At 43.2% G+C, this 19,127-nt stretch overlaps 1 long non-coding RNA gene across 1 annotated transcript in view; it reads right to left on the bottom strand.

Annotated features, from left to right (window-relative positions):
• LOC132402157 (uncharacterized) overlaps positions 1–15,176 on the bottom strand; it is a 336,135-nt gene extending 320,959 nt beyond the window's left edge. Inside the window, exon 1 of the long non-coding RNA XR_009514818.1 lies at positions 15,082–15,176. This is a non-coding gene — a long non-coding RNA (uncharacterized LOC132402157). The remainder of the gene's footprint in view (positions 1–15,081) is intronic.
• Positions 15,177–19,127: the final 3,951 nt, after the last annotated feature.

Genomic DNA, 19,127 nt, shown 5'->3' with positions numbered 1-19,127 from the left:
TTGAAATAAATTCCTCCTATATCACAAGAATGAAATGTTTTGTTCTGTGGTTACCTGCAAATGTAAAGTGGATGTAACTGATGATGGTGAAGTGAATAAGCCCTATGCTAATTGGTCACAGTGCTCAAGCTGATGAAGGAAGCTAATTGGACATGAGGGAGACAGTAAGCTGCTGCGCACACATCCCAACTAATGACAGAGATCTCTCATAGATACCAGATAGGATGCTGTGCACCACAAGTTAAAGAGTTAATGCTGCTCCATATTGGAACAGTGAGACTGCCTTTAGAACTTTGAGCAGAAGGTGGATGAAGAAGCCAATGGTACCTTTGGACAGGTACTCTCAGTAATGCCAGATTTCTCTGTTAATTCTTAACAAGCTTAAAAAAGAAGCAAGATATTTTTAAGTGATTCTTTGCTAGTTTTCCCTGACACGCTTTCTCTACCAGCACTTTATCCCTTGCCCATTTTTTTCTGAGAAGGTGGAAGTATTTGCTTGTGTAACTGTTAGCAAGAACAATTTAAAAGCCAAAGAATTTGGAAACTGATGAACGTGTGTAAATATAGAATCTCTAGATGGTCAAAAAGGTTGTCTAAATACTGATAATGAGTCAGTAACACTGGGAAATCTGCCAAGTGGACCAGAATCAAGAACTCAAATCTATGTCCCTGGAAGATAATCATTACTTTCAGTTAACTTACATCTGTTAAGTGAATTAGTTTTGGAAAACTTTATTGTCTTTAAGTTTCTTATTATTTTAGTTGTGTTTATCTGCTCTTAACCTCATTATTTATTTAAATTGTGAGAGATTAATGCTGTTTTCAAAAGCTGATTAACCTTTGGCTCACAAACATGAGAAAATCTGCAGATACTGGAAATCCAAGCAACACACAATATGCTGGAGGAACTCAGCAGGCCAGGCAGCATCTATGGAAAGATTACAGTCGACGTTTCAGGCCGAGACCCTTCAGCAGGACTAGAGAAAGAAAGCTGAGGGATAGCAGAATTCATTTGTGTGTATGCAGAAAATATGCATGGAGAATGCAGGTCCCTTAGTTTAATTATGTTGCATGGTGAGTTCATTCAGGTTGTTGCTAAAATTCTGTCACATGATACATAAGCACATTGATATATATGATAGAATTTCTAGACTATAATGAATTGTCAGTGTCATTGATCATTCTCATATAGCTATTCATTAAGAATGGAAGGATAGTTCTAACATGGTTGGCACAACATTATGGGCTGAAGGGCCTGTAATGTGCTGATATCATCAAACAACATGAAATATACACTGGTCTTCACCACTGTGAAGCTCTATCGTTCAATTTATGGGCTTCAAGCACAGCATCATGCCTTAACCTGTCACAACTACGGATTTGGCCGCGCATCAAATTCAGCAATTGTGCTCATAAATATGCAAGTGTCAGCTAATTATTATTTAATTGTGATAGTATTTAACTCCATTCATTCTGGCATAGTTTTTGTTGAGACTTGAACATGGACACTGAACGCTTCACTTCCTGTGTTCCACCTTGCCCGAGAAATTGGACTATAGAGTCAACTGAACCTGAAGACTAGCGATATTTGTTTAATTCTTAGTTGTTCTTTTCAGCCGCAATTTAGGCTTCGTTTCCTGTTTGAGTGTTCGAGTCAATGGCTCTGTTTGGCCTAGCATTTGTTTTCTTTTCCCTTTAACATCGTTCACATTAAAGTCTGAACTATCGACCTGCTTCATTGTCTCTCACTCCACACTCAGGCCATGTCCGCACCGTCGTGACATAACCTGATAGTTAAGAGGTCTGATTGCTCCTGAAGAGTCCAGTTTTAGTGGATGGTGAAGAGTTTGTCTAGGGCAGTGCATCTATCACAGCATAACTCGTGTCCAAAGACAAGCTCAGGGATGACAGAAACCTTCAGTGGAGTAGAAGGGCAAAGCTAGCTTGATCTTGATTTTCAATAGTAACATTGGGTGTGGAAGGAATACACTCTCTTCCAGGTAGCATCCTCTATTGACCTGTCCTCTCTTCATACCACCTCTACATCCCCTTCCCTGAGCATGTCCTAAGGCCTTTCTCCACTTCCAGACAACCTTAATGTGTCCTTCTGAGTGCAACCTGTGGCTTAGGTCCAAAACTGCTGAAAGCCTGTGCTACTGCGCTGTTTTCACCTAGCTTTTTCCATCTGTTATAAAAGTTCTACCCCCATAGGTTAACATGAGAATGCATGGGTCCAGAGGGGAGAGCCATGCAGATCACTAAAGTGGGAAGTTATTTCTTTATGAGTAAAGTTGTATAGCACAGAAACAGGCCCTTCAATCCACACACACATACTGCCTATAATACCGAACTACATTAGTCCCGCATACCTTCAGGCAGTAGGTAAAGAAACCTGAAGTCCCACACCACCAGGTTCAAGAACAGCTACTTCCCTTCAACCATACAAGTCTTGAATGGACCATGACAACACTGATTACGAGTTTAGTCAAGTCAAGTTTATTGTCATTTCGACCATAGACTGTGAGTACAGTACATAGTAAAAACGAAACAATGTTTCTCCAGGACCCTGGTGCTACATGAAACAACACAAAACTACACTAGACTTTGTGAGACAACTCCAAGGCTATACTAGACTACATCAAACAACAAAAACGACACTAGACTACGTGAGACAACTCAAGGCTACGCTAGACTACATCAAACAACATAAAAATGACACTAGACTACAGACCTGCACAGGACTACATAAAGTGCACAAAACAAGTGCAGGGTTAATAAAGAAGACAATAGGCACAGTAGAGGACAAATTACAATATAATAATAAATGATGTAGATGTCAGTCTCTGGGTATCAAGGGGTCTGATAGCCTGGGGGAAAAATCTGTTGCACAGTCTGGTCGTGAGAGCCCGAATGCTTCGGTACTTTTTGCCAGATGGCAGGAGGGAGAAGAGTTTGTGTGAGGTCCTTCACAATACTGTTAGCTTTGTGAGTGCAGCGTGTGGTGTAGTTGTCTGTAATAACAGGAAGAGAGACCCCAATGATCTTCTCAGCTGACCTCACTATCCGCTGCAGGGTCTTGCGATCCGAGATGGTGCAATTTCCGAACCAGGCAGTAATGCAGTTGCTCAGGATGCTCTCAATACAACCCCTGTAGAATGTGATGAGGATGGGGCGGGGGGGGGGGGGGGGTGGGAGATGGACTTTTCTCAGCCTTCGCAGAAAGTAGAGACGCTGCTGGGCTTTCTTGGCTATGGAGCTGGTGTTGAGGGACCAGGTGAGATTCGCTGTCAGGTGAACACCAAGAAATTTGGTGCTCTTAACGATCTCAGCGGAGGAGCCATTGATGTTCAGTGGAGAGTGGTCACTCTGTGCCCTCCTGAAGCAGCACTTTGAACACTCTGCATTAAAATGGACTCTCCTACCTCCACCAATGACCCCTTCTTCCGTCTTCAACCCTCCTCCTCTTCACGGACATCTTGCTCTGGTCTTCTGCCTGCCCTGGATCTCTTTATTGCTAATTGCTGATGCGACATCAACCGTCTTGTCTTCACCACACCCTGTTCTAATCCCAACCTCACTATAAAACCTGCTGATAAGGGGGGAGCTGTTGTTGTCTGGCGTACTGACCTCTACCTGGCCGAGGCACAACGACAACTCTCTGATACCTCCTCTTATTTACCCCTTGATCATGACCCCACTGAGGAGCACCAGGCCAATGTCTCCTATACCATCACCAACCTTATCAGCTCTGGGGATCTCCCATCCACTGCCACCAACCTCATGGTTCCCACACCCCGCATTTCCTGTTTCCACCTCCTGCCCAAGATCCACAAACCTGCCTGTCCAGGTAGACCCACTGTCTCAGCTTGCTCCTGCCCCACTGAACTCATTTCTGCATACCTTGACACTGTTTTATCCCCACTTGTTCAATCCCTTCCCATCTATGTTCATGACAGTTCTCAAATTTTTGAATTTTTTCAATGTTTTTAAGTTCCCATGCACCCACCGTCTTATTTTCACTATGGACGTCCAGTCCCTATATACCTCCATCCCCCACCTGGACGGTTTCAAAGCTCTCCGCTTCTTTTTGGATTCCTGATCTAACCAATTCCCCTCTACCACCACTCTCCTCCGTCTAGTGGAATTAGTTCTTACTCTCAATAATTTCTCCTTTGGCTCCTCCCACTTCCTCCAAACCAAGTTGTGGAACAGTCCATGTTTTAAGCCTATACGGGTATCCATCCCCCCCCATTTTCCTTCGCTACATCGACGACTGCATCGGCGCTGCCTCTTGCATGCATGCTGAGCTCATCGACTTCATTAACTTTGCCTCCAACTTCCACCCTGCCCTCAAATTTACCTGGTCCATTTTCAACACCTCCCTCCCCTTTCTTGATCTTTCTGTCTCCATCTCTGGAGATGGCCTATCTACTGATATCTTCTATAAGCCTACAGACTCTCACAGCTACCTGGACTATTCCTCTTCCCACCCTGTCTCTTGCAAAAAGGCTATCCCCTTCTCACGATTCCTCCGTCTCCGCCGCATCTGCACTCAGGATGAGGCTTTTCATTCCAGGATGAAGGAGATGTCTTCTTTTTTTAAACAAAGGGGCTTCCCTTCTTCTACCATCAACTCTACTCTCAAACGCATCTCTCCCATTTCCCACACATCTGCCCTCACCCCATCCACCCACCACCCCACTCGGGATAGGGTTCCCCTTGTCCTCACCTACTACTCCATCAGCCTCCGGGTCCAATGTATAATTCTCCGTAACTTCCGCCACCTCCAACGGGATCCCACTACCAAGCACATCTTTCCCTCCCCCCACCCCCTGCTTTCCGCAGGGATCGCTCCCTACGCGACTCCTTCTCCACTTGTCCCCCCCATCCCTTCCCACCGATCTCCCTCCTGGCACTTATCCTTGTAAGCGGAACAAGTGCTACACCTGCCCTTACATTTCCTCCCTCACCACCATTCAGGGCCCCAGACAGTCCTTCCAGGTGGGGCAACACTTCACCTATGAGTCAGCTGGTGTGGTATACTGCGTCCGGTGCTCCAGGTGTGGCCTTTTATATATTGGTGAGACCCGACGCAGACTAGGAGACTGTTTCACTGAACACTTACGCTCAGTCCGCCAGAGAAAGCAGGATCTCCCAGTGGCCACACATTTTAATTCCATGTCCCATTCCCATTCTGATATGTCTATCCATGGCCTCCTCTACTTTCAAGATGAAGCCACACTCAGGTTGGAGGAACAACACCTTATATACTGGCTGGGTAGCCTCCAACCTGATGACATGAACATTGACTTCTCTAACTTCCGTTAATGCCTCTCCCCTTTTTACCCCATCCCTGATATATTTAGTTCTTTTTCTCTCTCTGCCCATCACTCTGCCTGTTCTGCATTTCCCTCTGGTGCTCCCTTCCCCCTTTCTTTCTCCTGAGGCCTCCCATCCCATGATCCTTTCCCTTCTCCGGCTCTGTATCACTTTCGTCAATCACCTTTCCAGCTCTTAGCTTCATCCCACCCCCTCCGGTCTTCTATCATTTCGCATTTCCCCTCCCCCCACTACTTTCAAATCTCTTAGTACCTTTCCTTTCGGTTAGTCCTGACGAAGGGTCTCGGCCCGAAACGTCGACAGCGCTTCTCCCTATAGATGCCGCCTGGCCTGCTGTGTTCCACCAGCATTTTGTGTGTGTTGCATTAAAATGGATTTTATTTTTTCTTGTTGTTATTGTTACGTAATTGTAAAAATTGTGTTTATTTACATTTTTCTTGTGAATTCTGTTTATATGATGCAATGTGCCTGTGATGCTATTGCAAGTAAGCTTTTCATTGCACCTGTGCATATGTGTATTGTGTCCATGACAATTAACTTTGCTTCACCCACATTAGGATGTATTTGGCGTACTAGTCTAGAACCTTCTTAAACCTTATGAGATCATCTGACTTCAGCCACTTAATGGAACATTACAAATATGTGCAAAAGTGTTAGGCACATAAGTATATATCTAAGTGGCAAACACTTGAAGGAGGGTTTTCAGGGATATATATTATGCAAAGATTTTTCAAAATCCAGACTGCTTCTGATAGGGAGGTAAAGTGGATAGTGAATCTAATTTCACAGATTCACAGTTAAAGGAAGCAGACCGTTTAGCCCAAAGGGTCTGTGCAGGCCAACAAGCATGCATTTGCACTAAACCTATTCTGGTCCCATTTTATTCTTCCCATCTTGCTCTCAGCTCTCCCCAGTGTCTATACCTTCGGGGCCGAGTAATCTAACAACTGAGAAAACTCTTGCAGTCAGTCACATGCAAATTCTGCATAGACAGCAACTGAGGTCAGGATTGGACCAGTGTCACTTGAGCTATCAGCTATATTACTTTGCCACCCACTTGGGTGGCTACTAGTTGCCCCTGAGCACAGTTTGGGCAGGGAGTCACATGATCCTCAGCCAAAGCATCACTGACAAGGTATCTCAGTTACAAATAAGCAACACTGGGTAAAGCTGAACTGGAGGATTGCCGTAATGTAGATCATAGTAAGAGAAATCAGATTGAGGAGATTCAGGGAAAATATTGTCAAGATTAAATAGGAATTTCCAAGTCTCCTGACTAAAAATTAACTCAAAGTTTTTCTTGCACTGTTAGTACAGTAGGTGAACAGGTGATCAATCAGAACTTAAAGCCCATAGGCCGAGGCATGGATGCTGGAGGCTTGTGCTCAAGTTGGAGGACTGTCTGTGTGGGTGGGTGAGTGTGAAAAAGGGAGGAAAGAGGCTTGTTTCGCTGTTGTGTTTTTGTTGCTTGTTGTGTCTGTTTTATTGTGCTCTGTGTGGTTCTGCTGAGCATTGCGGGCGTGCTATGTTGGTGCTGGAATGTGTTGCAACTCCTGCGGATTCTCCCCAGCACATCCCTGGGTGTGTTGCCTGTTAACACAAACAACACATTTCACTGTATTTCAATGTTCATGTGACAGATAAATCTGAATCCAAATTCCTTTTACTTTACTCTGAATGTTACAAATGTGATCTTGAAATAAACAATTAATATTAATATGTATACTATTTATAACTGGATAATCTATACATGATCCATAAGCTCCAGGAAGGGAAGAATGTTTGCAGGAAGCACCCACAAAATGCTGGAGGAACTCAGCAGGCCAGGCAGCATCTATGGAAAAGAGGGCATCGACAGTACCCTTTTTCATAGATACTGCCTGGCCGCTGAGGTCTGACAGCAATTTGTGTGTGTTGCTTAGAGTTCAGCATCTGCAGCATCTCTTGTTTGTGTTTGCAGGGAAGCTCTTTAGTGTTCATGAGGGAACAGGAGCCAGGAAATTGATTTGCATTTTGCTCAGTAACTCTTGAATTTCACTGCAAGTGAGCAGTGTGGTCTCAATTCTGTGAACCATTTCCGAGTGCTATTATGCCTGTATAATCTAATTAACTCAGATGCCATTCTTTACCTCCTCCCCTACTCTCTGCTTTCCACAGGCATCATTTCCTGTCCTAATGAAGGGCCTTGGCCTGAAACGCTGATTGTTTATTGATTTCCATTGATGCTGTCTGACCTGCTGAGTTCCCTCCATGATTTTGTGTTGTTCAGAGGTCATTGCCTAGTTTTAAGCACCTTTGTGATGTAAGGTAATGATGACACCAACTGCCTACTGAATGTTGAGTCCGTGACAGTGCAGGACTCAGCTCTCCATTGACAGGGTTCACTTTTCCTGTCTGAAACAGGCTGGTATCCATAATAATCTGCTGTCCTGTTGCAAACGGAGTCATCAATAACTCAGTGGTCTAGTTAATACAGCCACCAGTGCCAGAGAGTTGGATTCAATCCCAACCTCAAGTGTTGTATGAGTGGAATTTGCATACTTCCACTGTGACTATATGGGTTTCCTCCGGATGCTCCGGTTTCCTTCCACGTCCCAAAGATATGCATGTTTATAGGTTAATTGACCACTGTAAATTGCTCCTATTCTGCAGATGATGGATAGGATATGAGAGGAGTTCATGGGAACAAGCAGAGAATAAACATAGAATTTATGATGGATCAGTGTAAATGTTTGATGGTTGGCATGAAGTCAGTGGGCCAAAGAGCATGGACTCATGCTGTGCGCCTACATGACCCTAGTCCAGAATGGTGAAACCATCAAAAAGGTAACAATAGGGACAACAGATCTCATAGCAGCACACACAAAATGTTGGAGGAACTCAGCAGGTCAGGCAACATCTATGGAAATGAATAAACAGCCGATGTTCTGAGCCAAGGCCCTTCATCAGGGCTGGGAAGGAAAGGAGAAGATGCCTGAATAAAAAGGTGAGGGGAAGGGAAGGTAGATGGCTAGAAGGTGATAGACGAAGCCAGGTTGGCAGATGTCAAGGGCTTGACAAGAAGGAATCTGATAGGAAAGAAGAGTGGACCACAAGAGAAAGGAAGGAGGAGGGGATTCAGGGGGAGGTGATAGGCAGGTGAGAAGAGGTAGGATGCCAGAGTGGGGAATGGGAGAAGAGGGCAGGAGGAGAGAATTTTTTTTACTATTAGGAGAAATTGATGTTCATGCCATCAGGTCGGAAATGACCAGCATAGAATATAAGGCTTTTTTACCTTTCAGGTGTCATCTCACTAGAATCACAGAACAATAAATCTCCCCTTTAGCAACCCCTCCCCCAACAACAAGAACGTAGAACATGTTGATGAAGATTTTACACATGAAGACAATGCAACTGAAACAATAGTGCATGTAGAAACAGGTGAAAGGAACATTTATACTTACACACATCCAACACATTATCCTCTGCAACTTCTACCATAAGGAGCAAACCTTATATTCTGTCTGAGTACCTCCGATCTGATGGCATGAATATCGATTTCCTCTTCCAGTAAAAAAATACTCTCCTCCTCCCCCCATTCTTCTTATTTCCCCACTCTGGCCTTTTACCTTTTCTCACCAACCTATCACCTCCCTCTGAGTACCCTCCTCCTTCCCTTTCTCATTTGATTCACTTTTCTTTCCTATCAGATTCCTTTTAAAGGGAACCTAGCACTAAACATATCTTTGCCCCCGCACCCCCTCCCACTTTCCACAAGGATTACTCCTCCGTGATTCCTTTGTCCATTCATCACTCCCCACTAACCTCCCTCCTGGCACTTATCCCTGCAAGTGGCCGAGTGCTACACTTGCCCATTCACCTCCTCCCTCATCTCCATTCAGGGCCACAAATAGTCCTTCCAGGTGAAGCAATGCTTCACCTGTGATTCTGCTAGGGTCCTCTATTGTGTCTGGTGCTTCCGATGCAGTCTCCTGTACATTGGTGAGGACCCTGCACTCCATCTGCCACAAGCAGAACTTTCCAATGACCGAACATTTTAATTCTGATTCCCATTCCTGTGCAGGCATGTGGATCCATGGCCTCCTTTTGAGCCAAGATGAGGCCATCCTCAGGATGGAAGAGCAATATCTTATATTGTCTGAGTACCCTCCAAACTGATGGTATGATATCGATTTCTCTTTCTGGTGAACAAAATCACCCCTTTCCTCCATTATTCACTCTGATCTTTCACTTCCTTTCATCTGTCTATTACTTACCCCTGCGACTCCTCTGGCCCACTCTCCTGTCCTATCAGATTCTTTCTTCTCAAGTCCCTGAACTTTCCCATCCACATAGCTTCACCAATCACCTTCCCACTAGCCTCTTTCACCTCCCTGCACCTTTTTATTCTGATAACTTCCCCTTCCTTCTCAGTCCTGAAGAAGGGTCTCGGTCTAAAACATTGACTGTTTACTCTTCTCCACAGATGCTGACTGACCCTCCAAGCTCCTCCAGCATTTTATGTGTTTCACTTTGGATTTCCAGCATCTGCAGACTTTCTCCTGTTTGTGCTTAACATTGATACTTGCTTGAATAATGAGAGAAAAAGCTATTGAGCAAAAAGTCTAGTAGACTTCAGATGATATTACACATGGGTGGTGCAAGAGAATGTCAGAGAGGGAATTGTCCAAAGAAAAACACGTTTACATTGAAAACCATGGAGTTTTGCCAAACAAACAACATTGAATTGTTGTGGCTCTCCAACATTCTTGCGTGGGCAAATTCCCAGTGGTAGTGTTGTCATGTTTGCGTGGAAGTTATCGCAGACAGAATTTAAAATGTGGAAGGACCAACATGTGAGGGAGACATGGTCAGACACTGAAGATTCAGCAAGAAGGTTATGACAACAAATACACTAAACTGATAACCAAAGACACTTACTTAAATAAGGAGTTACAAACACTTGGAAGAGTGAGTGGTTAATGGGAAGGGGGTTGAAGGTTAAAAAGGAGAGAGAGAGAGAGAGAGACAGAGAGAGAGAAAGAAAAAAAAACCTGGCTCAATCAGAATGACAGAGAAAGGGACGGAGGGAGACCAGGTTACCTGAAATTGAAGAATTCAAAGTTCCTGTCGTCAGGTTGTAGACTAGCCAGGCAGAATTTCAGGTGCTTTACTTCTTAGTTTGTGTTTGGTCTTACCCCGGCAGTGGACTGGGTCAATGACAGACAGTTTGGTATGGGAAATGGAGACTGCAGCTTGGAACGTGAGATGGCCATGGTGGACAGAACACTGGAGCTTGGCAAAGTGGCACCTAGTCTACTCTTGGTCTCACCAATACCGAGGAAGCCACATTGAGAGCACCAGATGTAACAGAAGGAGGGTGAAGGAAGTGCATGTGAATCTTTGCATTGCTTGGAAGGCTTGTATAGGTCTCTGGATGACGGTGAGAGAGGAGGTGTAAGGAGAAGTGCTGTATCTCCTTCGGTTGCAGGGAGAAGTGTCAGTGGAGAGGTAGTGAGGGATGAGTGGGCTAACAAGTCACAGAATGAATGGTCACAGTGGAAAGCAGACAGGGTTAGGGAGAGGAAGATGTGACTGGTGGTGGGATACACTGTAGCTGTAAGTAAGATTATCTGGTCAATAAGTGAATCAGTGCACTTAGAAAGTGGGAACATAAAAGAGTGTAGGCCTGGTGAAATACAAAGCAGGAAGGCATGCCCAGCAGTTCAGCCTGGAAATGTCCCCCATTGTCAGGGAAAAGAGCAGAGAGAGAAAAAGAGAAATTTAGTTGACACTGGAAGCCATGTTATTTGTGATGTAATGTATACCAAAGATTTGGATGAAAATATACATGGGTAGATTAACAAAACTAATTGAGCTGTGGATAGTATAAAAGGCAATGAAAAGATACAGTGAACTACAGATTCATTATGGATAGAGAAGTGATAGATGAAGTTTACTCTGGGTACATGTGAGCTTTGCACTTTGGGACATGGACATCTTGGTTCTGTCCATCATGTCAATGGCCTCCTCCACTGCCTGGCTAAAGCCAAACCTGGGCCTCAGTACCTTCTTCTGCAACTGGATCCTTGACTTCCTCATCAGAAGACTACAATCAATGCAGATCAGAAGTAACAGCAGCTCCTCGCTGACAAACAATTCCAGCACATCTCAAGGGTGCATGCTTAGCCCACTGCTCTACTCTCTATACACCCATGATTGCATGACTAGGCACAGCTCAAATGCCATCTATAAATCTGTCAATGTCACATCTATTGTTGACAGAATCTCAGGTGGTGACGAGGAGGCATACAGGAGTGAGGTAGTTAACTGGTTAAATGGTGTCACAACAAGAAGTTTGCACTCAACGCCAGTAAGACCAAGAAATTGATTGTAGAGTTCAGGAAGGGGAAGTCAAGGGGGGTCAGCGGAGGGAAGGGTGAGCAGCTGCAAGTTTTTAGGTGTCAACATCTCTGAGGATCTATCCTGGGCCCAACATATTGAAGTAATTGCATGGGAGTGGCTACACTTCATTAGGAGTTTGAAGAGAATTGGAATCTCACCAAAGACACTCGCAAACTCCTACAGGTGTACCGTGGAGATCATTCGCACTGGCTACATCACCGTCTGGTATGAAGGAGCCGCTGCACAGGATTGGAAAAAGCTGCAGACGGTCGCAAGCTGAGCCAGCTCCATCGTGAGCACCAGTCTCCCAGCATCAAGAACATCCTCAAAATGCATCATCTATCATTATGGACCCCTGTTCCCCCCCCCCTCCGCCCCCCAGGACATGTCCTCTTCATCAGGGAGGTGGTACACTCAATATTTTAGGAATAGTTTCTTCCTCTCCTCAGTCAGATGTCCAAATGGACAATGAACCAACCCATGAACACTACCTCACTACTTCTTTTCTCTCTCTTTTTGCACTACTCATTTAATTATAAATATGTATTTCTTATCATAATTTATAGTTTTCTTACGTATTGCTACCACAAAGTAACACATTTCACAACACATGCAGCAGCTATGACAGACGCAGTGTTATGTGCAGTTCTTTATAGGAAGGATATGGAAACTGTGCAGAAGGTGCTAACGAAACTCATGAGGATGTTGCTTGGATTAGAGGTTATGAGCTATAAAGAAAAGTTTGGGTTGTTCTCCCTGGAGCATCAGAAGCCGAGGGAAGACCATATAGAGGTTTTTAAAATTATGGGAGGAACAGATAGGATAGACTGCCAGAATATTTTCTCTAGGGTAGAAATTTTAAACAATAAAGGACATGCTTCTAAGGTTATGCGGGGAGTATAAGGCTCACACTAGGGATACAGAGAGTGTTCGGTACCCGAAAAGGGTTACTGTGAGCAGTAGTGGAAGCAGGCCGTTTGTTGGAGTATATGAGGCTTTTAGATAGACACATGAATGTGAAGGGGAAGGAGAGACATGGGTGATATGCAGGAAGAGGACACAGTGTAAATGACCAAATGGTGTCCTGTAAATACAGGGGAATCAACAAATTACAAAGAACATCAAACATAAAACAACATGGCACACTACAGGCCGTTTGGCCCAAAACGTAGTGCTAATATGTTAATCTAGTCTAAGATCAGGGTACGCCTTCCTTCCCCAATATCCCTCCATTTTTCTTCCGTCCATGTGCCTATCTGTTCCTAATATATCTACCTCCTCTATCAACCCTGGCAGAGTATTCCATACATCTACCACTCTCTGTGCAAACTTATTAATTCAAGAGGATATCTCTGACATCCCCTTTATGCTCACACCATTATAACCCCTTGTATTACCCAATTCAACTGTGAGAAAAATTCCCTTCCTGTTCACTCTGTGTCTTCATCATCTTGTATACCTCTTTAAAGTCACCTCTCATCCTCCTTTGTTCCAGAGAGGAAAGCACTAACTTGCTCACCCTATCCTCATAAGACATGCTCTCTAATTGAGGCAGCATCCTCATAAGTGTCCTCTGCACCCTCTCTAAAGCTTCCACATTCTTTGTATAATGAGGTGACCAGAACTGAATACAATATTCCAAGTATGGTCTGACCAGAATTTTATGGAGCTGCAACATTACCTCATGGCTCTTGACCCTAGTCCCCTGACTAATGAAGGCCAATTCTCCATACAGTTGCTGAACTACCCTATCAACTTAAACAGCAGCTTTGAGGAATCTAAGGATGTGGAGCCTAAGATCCCTCTATTACTCCATATTGCTAAGAATCATACATTAACCTTGTACTGTACCTTCACGTTCAATCTTCCAAAGCGTATCACTACAATTTTTTTCTATATCAAGCTCTATCTGTCACTTCTCAGACCAGCTCTGTATCCCATCAATATCCCGTTGTAACCTACAACAATCTTCTACACAATCAACACCACCACCAACGTTCATTCATGTGCAAACTTCCTAAACCACCATTCCACTTCCTTATCTAAGTACTTGATAAAAATCACCAAGAACAAGGGTCTGGAACAGATCCCCATGGAACATTATTGGTCACTGGCCTCCAGGCAAAATGCAGTCCATTTACTATCACCTCTGCCTTCCGTGGGCAAGCTTGTTCTGAATCCATGTATCCAAGTTTCCCTGGATCCCATGCCTCTGCCTTCCTGAATGAGGCAATGGTGGGGAATCTTGTTAAGCCCCTTTCTAAAATTCATGTACTCTCCATCCACTGCTCCACTTTCATCAATTTGTTTTGCCACTCCTTTAAAGAATTCAATTAGCTTCATGAAACACAGCCTGGCACCTCACAAAGTCATGCTGACTCTCCCTGATCAGACTATGCTTCTCCAAATGCTTGTATATCCCATCTCTAAGAATATTCTCCAATAGTCTGCCCACTACTGATGTAAAACTCACTGGCCTATAATTCCTAGGGTAATCCCTATTACTTTTCTTAAACAAAGGAATAACATTTACCACCCTCCTGTCTTCTGGTACTAATCCTGTGGCCAATGAGGATACAAGGCTTGAAGGGAATTGTGCGGACAGTGGCGGTCTTCTGTACCTGCTATTGTTGTCCTTCTTGGTGATAGAGGTTGTGAATTTGTGAGGGATCCCATCTGAGTAACCTGGGCAGTGCTTTTAGGTACCCATCTACAATGATAACACTACATTGAGTCATGGAGTAATTTTAATAACAGATAACCTCAGATTCTTAAATCCATGAAAAGACCTTGGCAAATTTGCATACAGATACATTCACAAAAATGAATTTACATTCATACATGACACAGATAATGGCAAACTTACAGAAAAACATGCATAAAAGCCCATATTATTTTAGCACACAGTTCAAGCATTTTGTTCTACTGTTAACTGAAAAAAAAATTCCAGCTGTAATACTTGTATGCACTTAGCATGACACATTCACTTAAAGACTGGCCTTCTGTAGTGACAAGATGATTAAGAATGCGACACTGTAAAGTGAAAATATGTTGGTGAATTTCCTCAAGGCTCAAACAACATTCTTGAAATATACAGTATCTATAGTAAAGTGCATCTGACTGCAGATTACACTCATTTTGGTGTTCCTGTGGTTTAACAATACTTTTAAAATCACTTAGCAATAAGGGTCATCTTTATCACTTAAAAATAGTTGGTGTTATGATCATAACAGGAATACTTGTTTAACTGATTGAGTGTTTCTTGTTTTTAAAAAGAATGCAACCTGCTGAGTATAAATTCTCCTGCAATAGCCACGTTACTGAATTCCTTTACTAACAGTAAAGAGTATATCTTACCTGTCAGTGGAAGGTTAGGAATACCCAGTAGAGAAAAGACCCAATGCAAAATGATTAGCATTATCCCAGATATCACAGGTGGAAAGAAAATCTTGGAGTCAGTGGCTAGGAAGAGTAACAATGAAGTTCTTTCTCTCTGCAATGAAAGCAAATAGAGAGATGTAGTGAGCCAACAGGATGTATTTCTAAGTGTTCATAGGAAATCATGGTTTAAGTGGTCAGACTTATTGTGAAAACATGTGCAATATTTTCTGTCATCTTTCAGAACAGAACCAAACTGCTTCTTTGCTGATCTCTCTGCTCTATGCTCTGACCTGTCTTCATACTTTCCACTGGGAGACTGAATTTCAAAATGAACTCCTTTGCTCTCGACCCATCTTGCTTGTGCTTGTCCTGAATACCTATTGCCAGACAAATATAAATGACAGAACCAAAACCTGAGTTAATTTTTAAAATATTAAAAATATTAAGCAGCAACAGGAATGCCTTCTCATTGACTACAGAGTGGAAAACTAAATTTTGGGGGTTCTGAATTTTGCTAAGTAAAATTGCAAGATTGTAAGTAAGGACTGGCAGGATGCTAGTCTGCAGAGTAATCTGCTAAAAAGAGTGACTGGCACCCTTCACTATATCACAAAGTACTAGTAATTTGCTTTTTTTCCAGGTGTATTTTTGTGATATTATTGCGCAAGGCTAAATTCCTTTGAGAGGAAATGATGAACCTCCTTTTCGATCTCTTCTGGCCATCCATTGACAATGCTTCCACATTGCTGCTAATATGGAGTTCCAAGTTTTAGATTCAGTGATGCTGAGGGAACAATGGAATGCTTCTATGTGAGGTCAGTGGCTGAATTGTGAATATTGTGTGTCCCTCACCACCCTGTTAATAAGGTGATAACCTTTCAAAATTGTTGATTTTTAAGAGTTTCTCTTTAGGGTATGGAAGATTAATTTTATCTAGGGGGTATGATAGAATGGGATGAGAAATTTAAAAATTGACACCGACCAGATAGCCTAAATGACTTGATAACTTTGTGTTCTAAGTAGTTACAAGGTGGCACAGTAGCACAGCTGGTAGAGCCACTGCCTTGCAGAACCAGAGACCCAGGTTCAATTCTTACCTCCGGTTATGTCTGTGTGTAGCTTTCACATTCTGTCTGTGACTGCAAGGGTTTCCATAATGTGTTCCATTCTCCTACCCCCTGCCAAAGACATGGGTGTTGGCAGATGATATGGCCATTGCAAGGTGGGTGGTAGAATCTCAGCAGTGTTTAGGGAGACTAAAAATAGGCTTAGCATACTATTAGTGGAAATGGGGATGGTTAATGATTGTTATGGACATGTTGACTAAAGAACCTGTTATCCTGTTGTATGACTTTATGTAGATTCTCTGCAAAGATATATCTGTGGCATTTCCAATCCACTAGTGGATTTATGGACCAGGTCAAAAGTGGTGACAAAAGATCTGGCACTGTTCTACTGGATACAGAACATTGCTCATCCAGTGTATATGCTATACGTCTACAGAGAAAGCTTGCTCCTCAATGGTAAACATTGCAAGTTGGGGTCCACTGTATAATCCAGGCCTTGTTGTCTGCTGTTTGCAGCATATGATTCTGGTTGTCAAACCTTGCCTGACACCTCAAAGCAGCAGAAAGTGAAGGCTTGATTTGACTAGGAATGCATCTGTATGAGGAAATCAATCTAGGTCAGATATTAAGTCAAAAGTGCTGAAGAATCGTCAAACAGCACACATGCACACAGGTTCTATTGTTTAGATGACACAGATAAACATTACATGCATTGGCTTTTCCTGTGTATCTAAACACCCACCATGGGTCTGGACAGATCCAAGTGATAAGGACAGCAGCATTTTTGTAGAACGTCATGTGATTTACAGAAATGGTATCTGCATATCTGACGTGGCCACTGTGCTTTAAAAAAAAATTAAATCCTATCATCTTGTGAAAACCTCTCACATTAAAAATTGTTACAGGAAGTTAGAAAATATTTTTTTTTTCCCAATCAGGCGCTCTGACCACTGTCTAATGTGTTTTTGTTTCTCTCAAGATGAATATTAAGGGCAGAAATTATTGATACAAGGTGGCGTATAAAGTGCCGAAGTAATCTTTCCACTTCTACCTGTAACAGAAGGGAAATTGTTGAACCTTGTTTTATAATTGGTGACAGTTTTTCTGACATTTCCCATCATACTGGTGACAGAAGCACAATGCCCCTAATTTTTATTCAAACAGGCTTCACAAACTGATGATGCCAGTCTAGAGAATCAGGATGTGCAGAAAGAGAGCTTGGTATTGGCTGATGATGCAGGAGTGACTATTCAATGTAAACATGTGAATCCTCCTTGGTCTAAGTCTTTGAACGACCTGCCAGTCATATCAGTTGCACAACGTAACCTTGTGCTCAATGGCCTTGCACTCAGATTGATGTCTACAAATGCTCTAAATTTGCCCCCTTCTTCCATATCCTTCACTTCCTTTCTCCCACTGTGTAACATTGCTGAATGCTGCAGCGGCTTTTTGCATTCTTGAATCAACCTGCACATTATTTGTATTCATCATTGCAAGAAATCCACATCTTGTGCAAACTTACTAGTAAAAATGGATTACAGGGTTACCATAGGTGATGGCCATACATGAAGTACCATCATGGTTTAATAACATTATAGATCATTGCTGCCAGAGTCTTGGATCCTGGGCAAGGTTTAATCTACATGGCTTGTGAATCTGACTCTGCAGTTCATGTTATGTGTGTTTCTGGTCTCTGATGACTCCTTTTCTTTTTGCTATTTTGTGCAATTTCCATCAGGGTGGTCCGGCTCTGCAGCCTGTAGTGACCAAGTGCTAAATTGAACTGAATTGAACTAAACTGAATATTCCTAGACTCTGTGGTTTGATGTTTTATTTTCAGTGTTTGCATGATTTGTACTTTTTTTGCACGTTGGGTGTTTGATGTTTGGGTGTTTGAACAGCCTCCACAGTGTTGCCTTGTTCTGTGCCTATGTGTGGAAAGATAGGGTTGTATATTGCATAAATATTTTGCTGATAAATGTGCTCTGAATCTTTGAATCATACAACTGGACTGATAACCCAGCTATGACAAACTGAAGTACCACCATGGCAATTTCAATATTTTGCTGGAGGGCGGAGCTTAGTTATACGGGCGTTAAGCCGCAACCCCTTTGCTTGCATTTTAGGAAACAGCTTTATTTCTATCTTTAATATCTTTTTTTGGTTGGGGACCACTGGAATACCGGGTGAACGAGTTATCTCTGGGGTACCGCAAGTCTGAGTCTTTATTGATGCTTCGCTGCACACTTGAGTGCTCAGGGGGAGGGGCGCCGATGCTTTTTTGCTGGTGGGGGAGGGGGTCATCGCTTTGCTGCTGTTAGTGTGTGGGAGGGGGGAACTGGTGGGGTCTTTGGGGTTCTAACATTTAACTGTCATTCATTCTTTGGGGCAGGAAGACTGCACTTATCATCAAAGATTTCAACCAAATGGGCCATGCCACCTTTGTGCAGCTACCAATGGGCAAGAGGACAGAAACCTGAAGCCCCACATCACTCGTTTCAAGGGCAGCATATCAGCACGGTGGCTAGTACAACGCTTTAAAGTGCCAATGACCCAGGCTCACTCCCTGCCGCTGCCTGTAGTGAGTATGTGCATTCTCCCCATGATGCATGGGCTGCCTCCAGGTGCTGCAGTTTCTTCCCACAGTCCAAAAAGGTACCGGTTGGCTGTTTAGTTGGTCATTGTATGTTGTTCTGTGGCCAGGCTGGAACTACATTGGGAAATTTCTGGGTGGCATGACTCAAAAGGCTGGATAGGCCTATTCTGAGCTGCATCACAATAAGTAAAAAAGTGAAGAAAGATAATTGCTTCCATACAACCATTCAGTTGTTAAATCAACCTCATCACTACCTCAGTATAAGTACATTGCATACAATAGACTTCATTATGTTCTAATAGTGTTCATCCTTGCATAATTCTATGTAATTTTATTTGTTTTTGTGAATGTTGTGTATC

The sequence above is a fragment of the Hypanus sabinus genome, chromosome 11, assembly GCF_030144855.1.
Source record: "Hypanus sabinus isolate sHypSab1 chromosome 11, sHypSab1.hap1, whole genome shotgun sequence".
Classification (NCBI taxonomy): domain Eukaryota; kingdom Metazoa; phylum Chordata; class Chondrichthyes; order Myliobatiformes; family Dasyatidae; genus Hypanus; species Hypanus sabinus.
This window is presented reverse-complemented; position numbering and strand designations above follow the sequence as displayed.